This window comes from Sus scrofa, chromosome 9 (assembly GCF_000003025.6).
Source record: "Sus scrofa isolate TJ Tabasco breed Duroc chromosome 9, Sscrofa11.1, whole genome shotgun sequence".
In the NCBI taxonomy this organism is placed as follows: domain Eukaryota; kingdom Metazoa; phylum Chordata; class Mammalia; order Artiodactyla; family Suidae; genus Sus; species Sus scrofa.
In genome coordinates, this window is record NC_010451.4 from 98,318,401 (window position 1) to 98,329,275 (window position 10,875).

Consider the following 10,875-nt stretch of genomic DNA (forward strand, 5'->3'; position numbering starts at 1 on the left):
CATGCCTGCTGTTCCTGGGCCAGGGATAAACCAGTGCCACAGTAGCCATCCCAGTCATTGCAGAGACAATGCTGGATCCTTAACCTGTTGTGCCACAGGAGAACTTGCAGAATTAGTAATTTTAGAATGTTGTTAATGAGAATTTTTTTTAAAAAACCAGTTGCTTTTATGTCTCTATACTAACTCTTTTTGATGTCTCTTCATTTCTTAAGGACTTACTAAAGGTCACAAGAAATAGATTAAAATATTCCACTATTTTTAACAAAGTCCCCTAAAACTTCAGCTATGGTAGACTTTGTTCTGGATTTCAAATTACAACATGAAGCATTTCCCCCAGTTTTTTCAATAATAGATAACAGGGATTTAACTTGCCAGACTTGCTTAGAGAAATCAACAGAGAAAATATGCTCTTTTTTCTCAAAAGAGAAATCGTCTATTCTGAATTGATTTCTAAAACTTAAGAAACAATTATACTACTAAAAATCAAGATGAACATTTACTCACAGGAGTTTCCATTTCTGAGGAACTCAAGGTGTAAGGCGGTAGTAATGCAGGCACCTCGCATACTTAAGAGAAAAGTTATATTCCTTATGCTTCTTTTAGAAATGTCTAGTTTAAAAATGAATAGCTTAGAGTCCTTTCTTGTGCTTCTCCCTAGCTTTATTTCACCCCAAACACAATCACCCCTGAGCAATAGATTAGGCACCTTAAGTACAACTGCTAGTGACCCAAAGATTATAAGTACATGTTTTTGTTTGTTTGTTTTAGGGACATAGATTGTCCTAATCTCTGATCAATATGCCCTTTTCACAAGTATTTTTATTTTAGGAAAAATCAAGATATGATAACCCAGAGGACCACCAGGATTATGTTGAGATCTCATGACACCAATTTCAATGATTAAAGATTCCCTCAAAGAATGAAGAATGAATGTTTGTCCCCAACTCTGATTCTTATCCAGAACTCTGGTTTTCTCCTTTTTTGTATAAAACGCTCTGCAATTCTTCCTAATGGAGGGCACTGTCTTTAAAAAAATTAGTGTGCTCTGGCCTCCTTTGCCTGGAAAAGCAATAAAAGCTATCTTTTTCTCCTTCACCCAAAACACTGTCTCTGAATTTCTATTTGGCATCAGTGTACAGAGGCTGAATTTCAACAACAGTAGAAGCAGAGACGAGATGTTTTAGGATTTGGGGGTAGAGGAGTGAAATTTTAGTTCGATTTTTGCCATTAAATCTTCTTTTGAACTTTTCTTACTTATGAAGTAGAATAATCTAACACCACTATGTCCCTAAAAAAATAACTTCCTAAAATCTTTTGGGAGGGATAATAATAATAAGCTAATTATTTCTCTGTCTTCATAATCATCTTGTGACTGGAAAATGTTCAACAGCAGGGTAATCCCACTAAAGCTCTGCTCTGGGAGATGGCCCAAGTTATTCAGGTTATGACTAGAGACAAATCAGAGTTCACATTTTATTTTTACCACATCCAAACTGTCCTGTAAAATGCATTGTCTTCTTTCCACTTTCTCCACTTTTCCCCTCTTCTCTTCCTCAAATTAAGATTTTATTTGTAAAGGTTGTCAAAAGAAAATTCAGAGAGTTTGACTTGATACGAATATTTTATTTGGTGAGAAACAAACTGTTCTTGAAGCTTCAAAACCTAAAGTGGTAAGAAATGTGTTTCAAGAAGAAGTTCATAGTGCTTAATTCTCATTGGTTAGGACAAGTAAGTTACTTAGGTCACTGCTGATTGGCTACAGTGTGCTAAGACATGCTGACAAAGAAAATTTACAGTTTAGTTGGGTATTATAGGAAATGGATTTATTTGAGTTTTGCTGTGAGTGGTGTGGGTCATTGGCCTAGAAGAAAAATGTAGGTCTTTGGTCTCCATTTTGATTTTTATTTAATAAGGGATTATCTTTTTTTCCTAAATTTTTTATATGTAGATTAGAATAATAAAGCACAGGGGTAGTTTAAGAATTTATTTCAATCTTGAGGTATTTCTATGTAGGAATTGGTAAATTAAAAAAAATTATTATAGTTGATTTACAATGATCTGTCAATTTCTGCTGTAAAGTGACCCAGTCATACATAAATATATATATATATATAACACACATATATATAAATTCTTTTTTTCACATTATCCTGTCATGTTCTATCACAAGTGACCACATACAGTTCCCTGTGCTGTACAGCAAGATCTCATCACTCATCCACTCCAAATGCAATAATTTGCTCATACTAACCCCAAACTCCCAGTCCATCCTACTCCCTCCCCTTCCCCCTTTGCAACCACAAATCTGTGCTCCAAGTCCATGAGTTTCTTTTCTATGGATAGGTTCCTTTGTGCCATATAGTAGATTTCAGATATAAGTGATATCATATGGTATTTGTCTTTCTCTTTCTAACTTACTTCACTTAGCATGAGAGTCTCTAGTTGCATCCAAGTTGCTGAGAATGGCATTATTTCATTTTTTCATGATTGAGTAGTATTCCATTGTGTAAATTATGTACCCCATCTTCTTAATCCACTCATCTGTCAATGGACATTTGTTTCCATGTCTTGGCTATTGTAAATAGTGCTGTAATGAACACAGGGGTGTATGTATCTTCTCCAATGAAAGTTTTGTCTGGATATATGCCCAGGAGTGGCACTGATGGATCATATGTAGTTTGATATTTATGGAATAGGTAAATTCTTTTTATTTTTAAATTTTTAAAAATTGTCCTTTTGGGGCCACACCCACAGCATATTGGAGGTTCCCAGGCTAGGGGTCCAATTGGAGCTGTAGCAGCCAGCCTATGTCACAGACAGAGCAATGCAGGATCAGAGCCATGTCTGCAACCTACACCACTGAGCGAGGCCAGGGATTGGACCCGTGTCCTCATGGATGCTAGTCAGGTTTGTTAACTGCTAAGCCACAATGGAAACTCTGGAATAGGTAAATTATCCTATCTTATTTTATTTTATTTTATTTTTGTCTTTTTGCCATTTCTTGGGCCACTCCTGCAGCATGTGGAGGTTGCCAGGCTAGGGGCTGAATCGGAGCTGCTGCTGCCGGCCTATGCCAGAGCCACACCAACGGCAGATCTGAGCAGCGTCTGCAACCTACACCATAGCTCAGAGCAAAGCCAGATCCTTAACCCACTGAGCAAGGCCAGCAATCAAACCCACAACCTCATGGTTCCTAGTCAGATTTATTAACCACTGAGCTACGATGGGAACTCCTAGAATAGGTAAATTCTTTTTTTTTTATTATTTTTTTATTTTCCCACTGTACAGCAAGGGGGTCAGGTTATCCTTACATGTATACATTACAATTACAGTTTTTCCCCCACCCTTTCTTCTGTTGCAACATGAGTATCTAGACATAGTTCTCAATGCTATTCAGCAGGATCTCCTTGTAAATCTATTCTAAGTTGTGTCTGATAAGCCCAAGCTCCCAATCACTCCCACTCCCTCCCCCTCCCATCAGGCAACCACAAGTACATGATTTTCTTTTCTGAGATGTTCATTTGTGCTGGATATTAGATTCCAGTTATAAGTGATATCATATGGTATTTGTCTTTGTCTTTCTGGCTCATTTCACTCAGGATGAGAGTCTCTAGTTCCATCCATGTTGCTGCAAATGGCATTATGTCATTCTTTTTTATGGCTGAGTAGTATTCCATTGTGTATATATACCACCTCTTCCGAATCCAATCATCTGTCAATAGACATTTGGGTTGTTTCCATGTCCTGGCTATTGTGAATAGTGCTGCAATGAACATGCGGGTGCATGTGTCTCTTTTAAGTAGAGTTTTGTCCGGATAGATGCCCAAGAGTGGGATTGTGGGGTCATATGGAAGTTCTATGTATAGCTTTCTAAGGTATCTCCAAACTGTTCTCCATAGTGGCTATACCAGTTTACATTCCCACCAGCAGTGCAGGAGGGTTCCCTTTTCTCCACAGCCCCTCCAGCACTTGTTATTTGTGGATTTATTAATGATGGCCATTCTGACTGGTGTGAGGTGGTATCTCATGGTGGTTTTGATTTGCATTTCTCTTATAATCAACGATGTTCAGCATTTTTTCATGTGTTTGTTGGCCATCTGTATATCTTCTTTGGAGAAATGTCTATTCAGGTCTTTTGCCCATTTTTCCATTGATTGATTGGTTTTTTTGCTGTTGAGTTGTATAAATTGCTTATATATTCTAGAGATTAAGCCCTTGTCAGTTGCATCATTTGAAACTATTTTCTCCCATTCTGTAAGTTGTCTTTTTGTTTTCTTTTGGGTTTCCTTTGCTGTGCAAAAGCTTTTCAGTATGATGAGGTCCCATGGGTTTATTTTTGCTCTTGTTTTATTGCTTTGGGAGACTGACCTGAGAAAATATTCATGAGGTTGATGTCAGAGAGTGTTTTGCCTATGTTTTCTTCTAGGAGTTTGATGGTGTCCTGTCGTATATTTAAGTCTTTCAGCCATTTGGAGTTTATTTTTGTGCATGGTGTGAGGGTGTGTTCTAGTTTCATTGCTTTGCATGCAGCTGTCCAGGTTTCCCAGCAATGCTTGCTGAATAGACTTTCTTTTTCCCATTTTATGTTCTTGCCTCCCTTGTCAAAGATTAATTGACCATAGGTGTCAGGGTTTATTTCCAGATTCTCTATTCTGTTCCATTGGTCTGTCTGTCTGTTTTGATACCAGTACCACACTGTTTTGATGACTGTGGCTTTGTAGTATTTCTTGAAGTCTGGGAGAGTTATGCCTCCTGCTTGGTTTTTGTTTCTCAGGATTGCTTTGGTGATTCTGGGTCTTTTGTTGTTCCATATAAATGTTTGGATTGTTTGTTCTAGTTCTGTGAACAATGTCATGGGTAATTTGCTAGGGATTGCATTGAATCTGTAGATTGCTTTGGGTAGTATGGTCATTTTTCCAATATTGATTTTTCCAATCCAGGAACATGGAATATCTTTTGATTTCTTTGATTAAAGTTTTATAGTTCTCGGCATATAGGTCCTTTACCTCCTTGGTCAGGTGTATTCCGAGGTATTTGATTTTGTGAGGTAAATTTTAAAAGATATCGTATTTTTGTATTCCTTTTCTAATGTTTCATTGCTGGTATACAGAAATGCAACTGACTTCTGAATGTTAATCTTATATCCTGCTACTTTGCTGAATTTATTAATCAGTTCAAGGAGTTTTGGGGTTGAGTCCTTAGGGTTTTCTAGGTATAGTATCATGTCATCTGCATACAGTGACAGTTTGATCTCTTCTCTTCCTATATGGATGCCTTTTATTTCTTTTGTTTGTCTAATTGCTGTGGCTAAGACTTCCAAAACTATGTTGAAGAGCAGTGGTGAGAGTGGGCATCCCTGTCTTGTTCCAGATTTGAGTGAGAAGGCTTTCAGTTTTTCCCCATTGAGGATTATATTTGCTGTGGGTTTATCATAAATGGCTTTGATTATATTCAGGAATGTTCCCTCTATACCCACTTTGGTGAGGGTCTTGATCATGAATGGATGTTGAACTTTGTCAAATGCTTTTTCTGCGTCTATTGAGATGATCATATGATTTTTGACTTTTGTTTTTTTGTTAATGTGGTGTATGATGCTGATTGATTTGCGTATGTTGAACCATCCTTGTGAACCTGGGATGAACCCAACCTGGTCATGGTGTATAATTTTTTTGATATGTTGTTGGATTCGGTTGGCTAAGATTTTGTTGAGAATTTTTGCATCTATATTCATCAATGATATTGGGCAATAGTTTTCTTTTTTGGTGGTATCTCTGTCTGGTTTTGGAATGAGGGTGATGGTGGCATCATAGAATGTCTTTGGGAGTATTCCTTCTTCTACCTTTTGAAAGAGTTTAAGGAGGATTGGCACCAATTCCTCTTTATATGTTTGATAAAATTCACCTGTGAAGCCATCTGGTCCTGGACTTTTATTTGTAGGGAGTGATTTTATGATCTCTTCAATTTCATTTCTAGTGATCGGTCTGTTCAGTTGGTCTGTTTCTGCTTGATTCAGTTTTGGCAGGCTGTAAGATTCTAGAAAATTGTCCATTTCTTCCAGATGGTCAAACTTGTTGCCATATAGTTGTTCATAGTATTCTCTTATGGTTTTTTGTATTTCTGCTGTATCCGTTGTGATTTCTCCTTTTTCATTTATAATTTTGGTTATTTGGGTTCTTTCTCTCCTCTTTTTAGTGAGTCTGGCCAGGGGTTTGTCCATTTTGTTCACCTTTTCAAAGAACCAGCTCTTGGTTTTATTAATTTTCTCTATTGTTTTTTGAGCCTCTATTTTATTGATTTCTTCTTTGATCTTTATAATTTCCTTCCTTCTGCTGACTTTAGGACTTTTTTGTTCTTTTTCTAGTTCGTTTAGGTGGAGGGTTAAGTTGTCAATTTGGGATCTTTCTTCTTTTTTGAGAAAGGCCTGTATTGCTATAAATTTCCCTCTGAGCACTGCTTTCTCAGCATCCCATAGATTTTGAGAGGTTGTGTCTTCATTATCATTTGTTTCAAGGTAGTTTTTAATTTCCTTCTTGATTTCCTCATTGACCCATTGGTTTTTTAGTAGCATGTTGTTTAGTCTCCATGGAGTAGGTTTTTTCTCTTTGCTTTTCCCATGGTTGATTTCTAATTTCATGGCATTGTGGTCAGAGAAGATACTTGAGATAATTTCTATGCTCCTAAATTTATTGAGATTCGCTTTGTGTCCCAATATGTGGTCGATTCTTGAGAATGTTCCATGAGCATTTGAGAAGAATGTGTATTCTGCTTTTTTTGGATGTAGTGTCCTGAAGATATCAAGTAAGGCTAACTTTTCTATTGTTTCCTTTAGGATCTCTGCTGCTTTATTGGTTTTCTGTCTAGAGGATCTGTCCATTGATGTGAGGGGGGTATTAAGGTCTCCTACTATGATTGTATTCTCATCAATATCTCCCTTTATGTCTGTTAATATTTGTTGTATGTATCTGGGTGCTCCTATATTTGGGGCATATATGTTGATGATAGTAACATCCTCTCCTTGGATGGATCCCTTAATCATTAAATAGTGTCCTTCTTTGTCTTTCTTTATGTCTTTTGTTTTAAAGTCTATTTTGTCTGATATGAGCGTTGCGACTCCTGCTTTTCTGTCATGTGTATTGGCGTGAAATATTTTTCCCCACCCTTTCACTTTCAATCTATATGTATCTTTTGTCCTAAGGTGAGTTTCTTGTAGGCAGCATATTGAAGGTTTTTGCCTTTTTATCCACTCAGCCAGTCTGCGTCTTTTGATGGGGGCATTCAGTCCATTGACATTTAAGGTGATAATTGATAGATGATTATTTATTGCCATTTGAACCTCGTGTTCCAGTTGATTCTATGGTTCTCCATTCTTCCTTTCTTTCTTTCTTTTTTTTTTTTTTTTTTTTTTTTGGTTGGATGGTCTCCTGTTATTATCTGCTTGAGTGTTTGTTTTTTTTTTCCATTTTTTGCAAATGCAATATTTGGTTTTGGCTTGTGGTTGCCCTGTTTTTTAAGTATGCTAACCCCTTCCCATAATTGTGTGTTTTAGCCTGATGGTCCTGTAAGTTCAAACACTTCATTACTATATTAAAATTAAGAAGAGAGACATACAAACAAACAAAAAGGGTTATTTACCTCCTAACATCCCTTGCCCACATTTTATGGTTTTGATGACTCTTTTTTATTTTTTTCTTTTTAAGTTTATTTTGTTTGAAGCATGTTCATGATTAAATCTGTATGCTGGCTTATTTGAGTGACTTCTCTCTGATTGTGGTTTCCTCAGTCCTAGTTCTTCCTCTTCTTCTTCTTCTTTTTTTTCTTTTTTCTTCCCTTTCCTTCCTTTCTTTTTGGTTTAGAGAAGCCCTTTCAATATTTCCTTTAACCTGGGTTTTGTGTTGCTGTATTCTTTAAGTTTTTGTTTGTTGGGAAAAGTTTTTATTTCCCCTTCTATTTTAAATGATATTCTTGCTGGATAGAGTATTCTAGGTTGCATATTTTTTCCTTTTAGCACTTTAAATATCTCTTGCCATTCCCTCCTGGCCTGTAGTGTTTCTGTAGAGAAATCAGCTGATATTCTTATGGGGGTTCCCTTGTAGGTAACATTCTGTTTTTCTCTTGCTGCCTTTAGGATCCTCTCTTTATCACTAACTTTTGCCATTTTTATTATGATGTGTCTTGGTGTGGGTCTGTTTGGGTTCAGTTTGTTTGGGGCCCTCTGTGCTTCTTGTATCTTGAACCCAGTATCCTTTAGATTTGGGAAGTTTCCAGCGATAATTTCTTCAAATATATTTTCCATCTCCTTATCTTTTTCTACTCCTTCTGGAATTCCTATTATGCGTAGATTGGCCCGCTTTATATTATCCCATAGGTCTCTTATATTGCTTTCCAGTTTTTTGATTTGGTTTTCTGTCTGTTGACCAGATTGAGTGATTTCCTTTATTCTATCTTCCATATCACTGATTCGTTCTTTTGCATTATTCATTCTGGTTTTTACTGCCCCTAGTTCAGTTTGCATCTCTGCAAATGAATGAATGTTCTAGTTTTTCTTGGCTCCTCCTTATATTTTCTAGTTCCTTTCTGAGGGTATCTGCATTACTGTTCATATCTTCTCTTAATTCCTTCAGTATTTTCACTATTTCTCTTTTGAACTCCAGGTCTGTCTGACTGCAGAGATCTGTTTCATTGTTGACTGTTTTAGGTGAGTTCTCCTGTTGGTTTGACTGGGGGTGGTTTCTCAGCTTCTTCATCTTGCTTGTTGTTTTCTTTCTCCTGAGGGAGTTGTACTCTCCGTGATCGGGCAGTGTTTGCCTTGTCACTGCCGTGGAATATTTCCTGAGGGCTGGCGTTGTTGGTCAATCTTTTTTGAGGCAATGTGGCTTTTCTGGAGTGTTGATGGGGCTAACAGTGTTTCTTTGAAGCAAAGGAGGACTTCCTGAGGGCAGACGGGACTGGGAGGTCCACACCACGATGGTAGCAGATTTCACTTGGTCATGCAGAGCTTGCTCTGGTGTTTTTAGTCTGTGGGGTTCTTGCAGGGGGTTGGCGGTGTTGGGCAGCTGTTCCTCAGGAGTGCAGCACCCCCTGGGGGCTGTAGCAGCTATCTGGGTCACTGAGAACCTAAGAGGCTCTTCCCTAGGGCAGCCCAACTCAGAAGGACAGCCTGAGAATGTAGGCAGATCTTTTCACAGTCCGGCCGAGCTTGTTGCAGCTTTTCTGGGCTGCAGGGGCTCTTCCAGGGGGCTTGTGGTGCTGAGCGAATAGGTAAATTCTTGATGCAAGGAAAAAGCCTTGTTCCAGTTCCCCTGAGCTACCTTTGTTCTGAATTATAGCTCTTTTGGTAATGATATGACTCCCAAAGTGTAATGTATTTCTTAAAACTACACAATAAATTTAGAGCTGGCTGTGTCTAGAGAGACATCTCTATTGAGAGAGATTTCCAGAAAAAAGTTGACATATGGTTGCCTATTTGTACATGTATAGGTATGACTTATGTCCAGAGAACTCATGATTGGCCATTTGTTTTTGACACACTATGGCTGGTAGCATCCAATATCTTTTTTCCTATGGACTAACCTTATCCTTACCAGAACAGCTGGCTGCTCAAAAACTTCTCTAAATTCTGGGGAGTGGGAATTTAGAGAATTTAGTGGCAGTCTTCAGCATTTCTATTTCTACCTACCGCAACTACTCATCCTGGTTTTTGCCTTTTGCCAGACTATTCAATCTAAATTTAATCAGTTCTTCACCTGTATAGAAAGGCAAGGTGATGGACCATAAAATCATTCACAGGTGTGCTGCCAAATTTTAATCCAGGCATAAAATTTATTTTTGTTTTATTGAAGATGCATGCTGTTATGTTGACACCTGTCATATTGATTTTTCAACTGAACAGGTTATAAAACATGATATGGGGCAGATTATAAATTAAGAGGTAAGGTACATAATGTCATAATAACTGAGAGCCAGTGCTACATAGTGTTTACTTGGGATAGCAAGTATTTTTGTCTGGTGTAGTGAAGAAAAAAGTAGTTACATCAGGGGAAAACAGTTCTCTCAAGCAACTCCATAGATAGGTCCACAGAGTGATTAAACAGCACAGTAATTATGGATTGTTTTTTATAAAGTATATTCTACAATTTGCTTTTTTTAAGTTAGTATTTGCCTCTTAACCCTTCCAACTTGGGGAAAAACAATTCCAGTCTATTTATTCTAATCCTCTTCTTTTGGAAATGAGTATACTCACAGCCAGAAGGAATGGTAAAGCAATTGCCCCAACTCATTGTTTTCTTGGTCAGCCTAGGCAGATTGCCAGTTATGAAACCATGGAAATTTTTTTTTTTAAGTCTAGATATTCATTCCCAAAGCTGAAATTGTTTGCATATCTGAAGCATCTGTATTGGTGCTAACTGTCAAACTTTGCATTGCAAAATTCAAAGCCAGAACTTTGAGTGGGATAATAAATATGAGGATTCTGTTCTCAAGCACTGTAAAAAATAAACAAGAAAGAAACTAAAAGCCCTATGGTAAATATATTACACTGACATTTGAAACCCTTACAATAGATTTTATTTATTATGCTTTTTAAAAACAAAAACTAGAAATACACGTTCCATTTTGCAAGGTGAGATATAGTCTCTCTATGACTATAAAAATGTAAAAATAAGGTATTTTATGTATTGAAATCCCAATGAATTTGAAATTTGCAAATGATCTTTTTCAGAGGACCTCAGGACAATAGTTTAAAAACCTCTGGTGACTATATAATGATTCATATCCAGAAAGTGCTTGAAATTTGTTAAACACTGATGGTTTGTAATACAAGTTGAAATAGTCCATATTGAAATGACCTCTGGTGAATTGGACTGAGGCTGAAAAAAC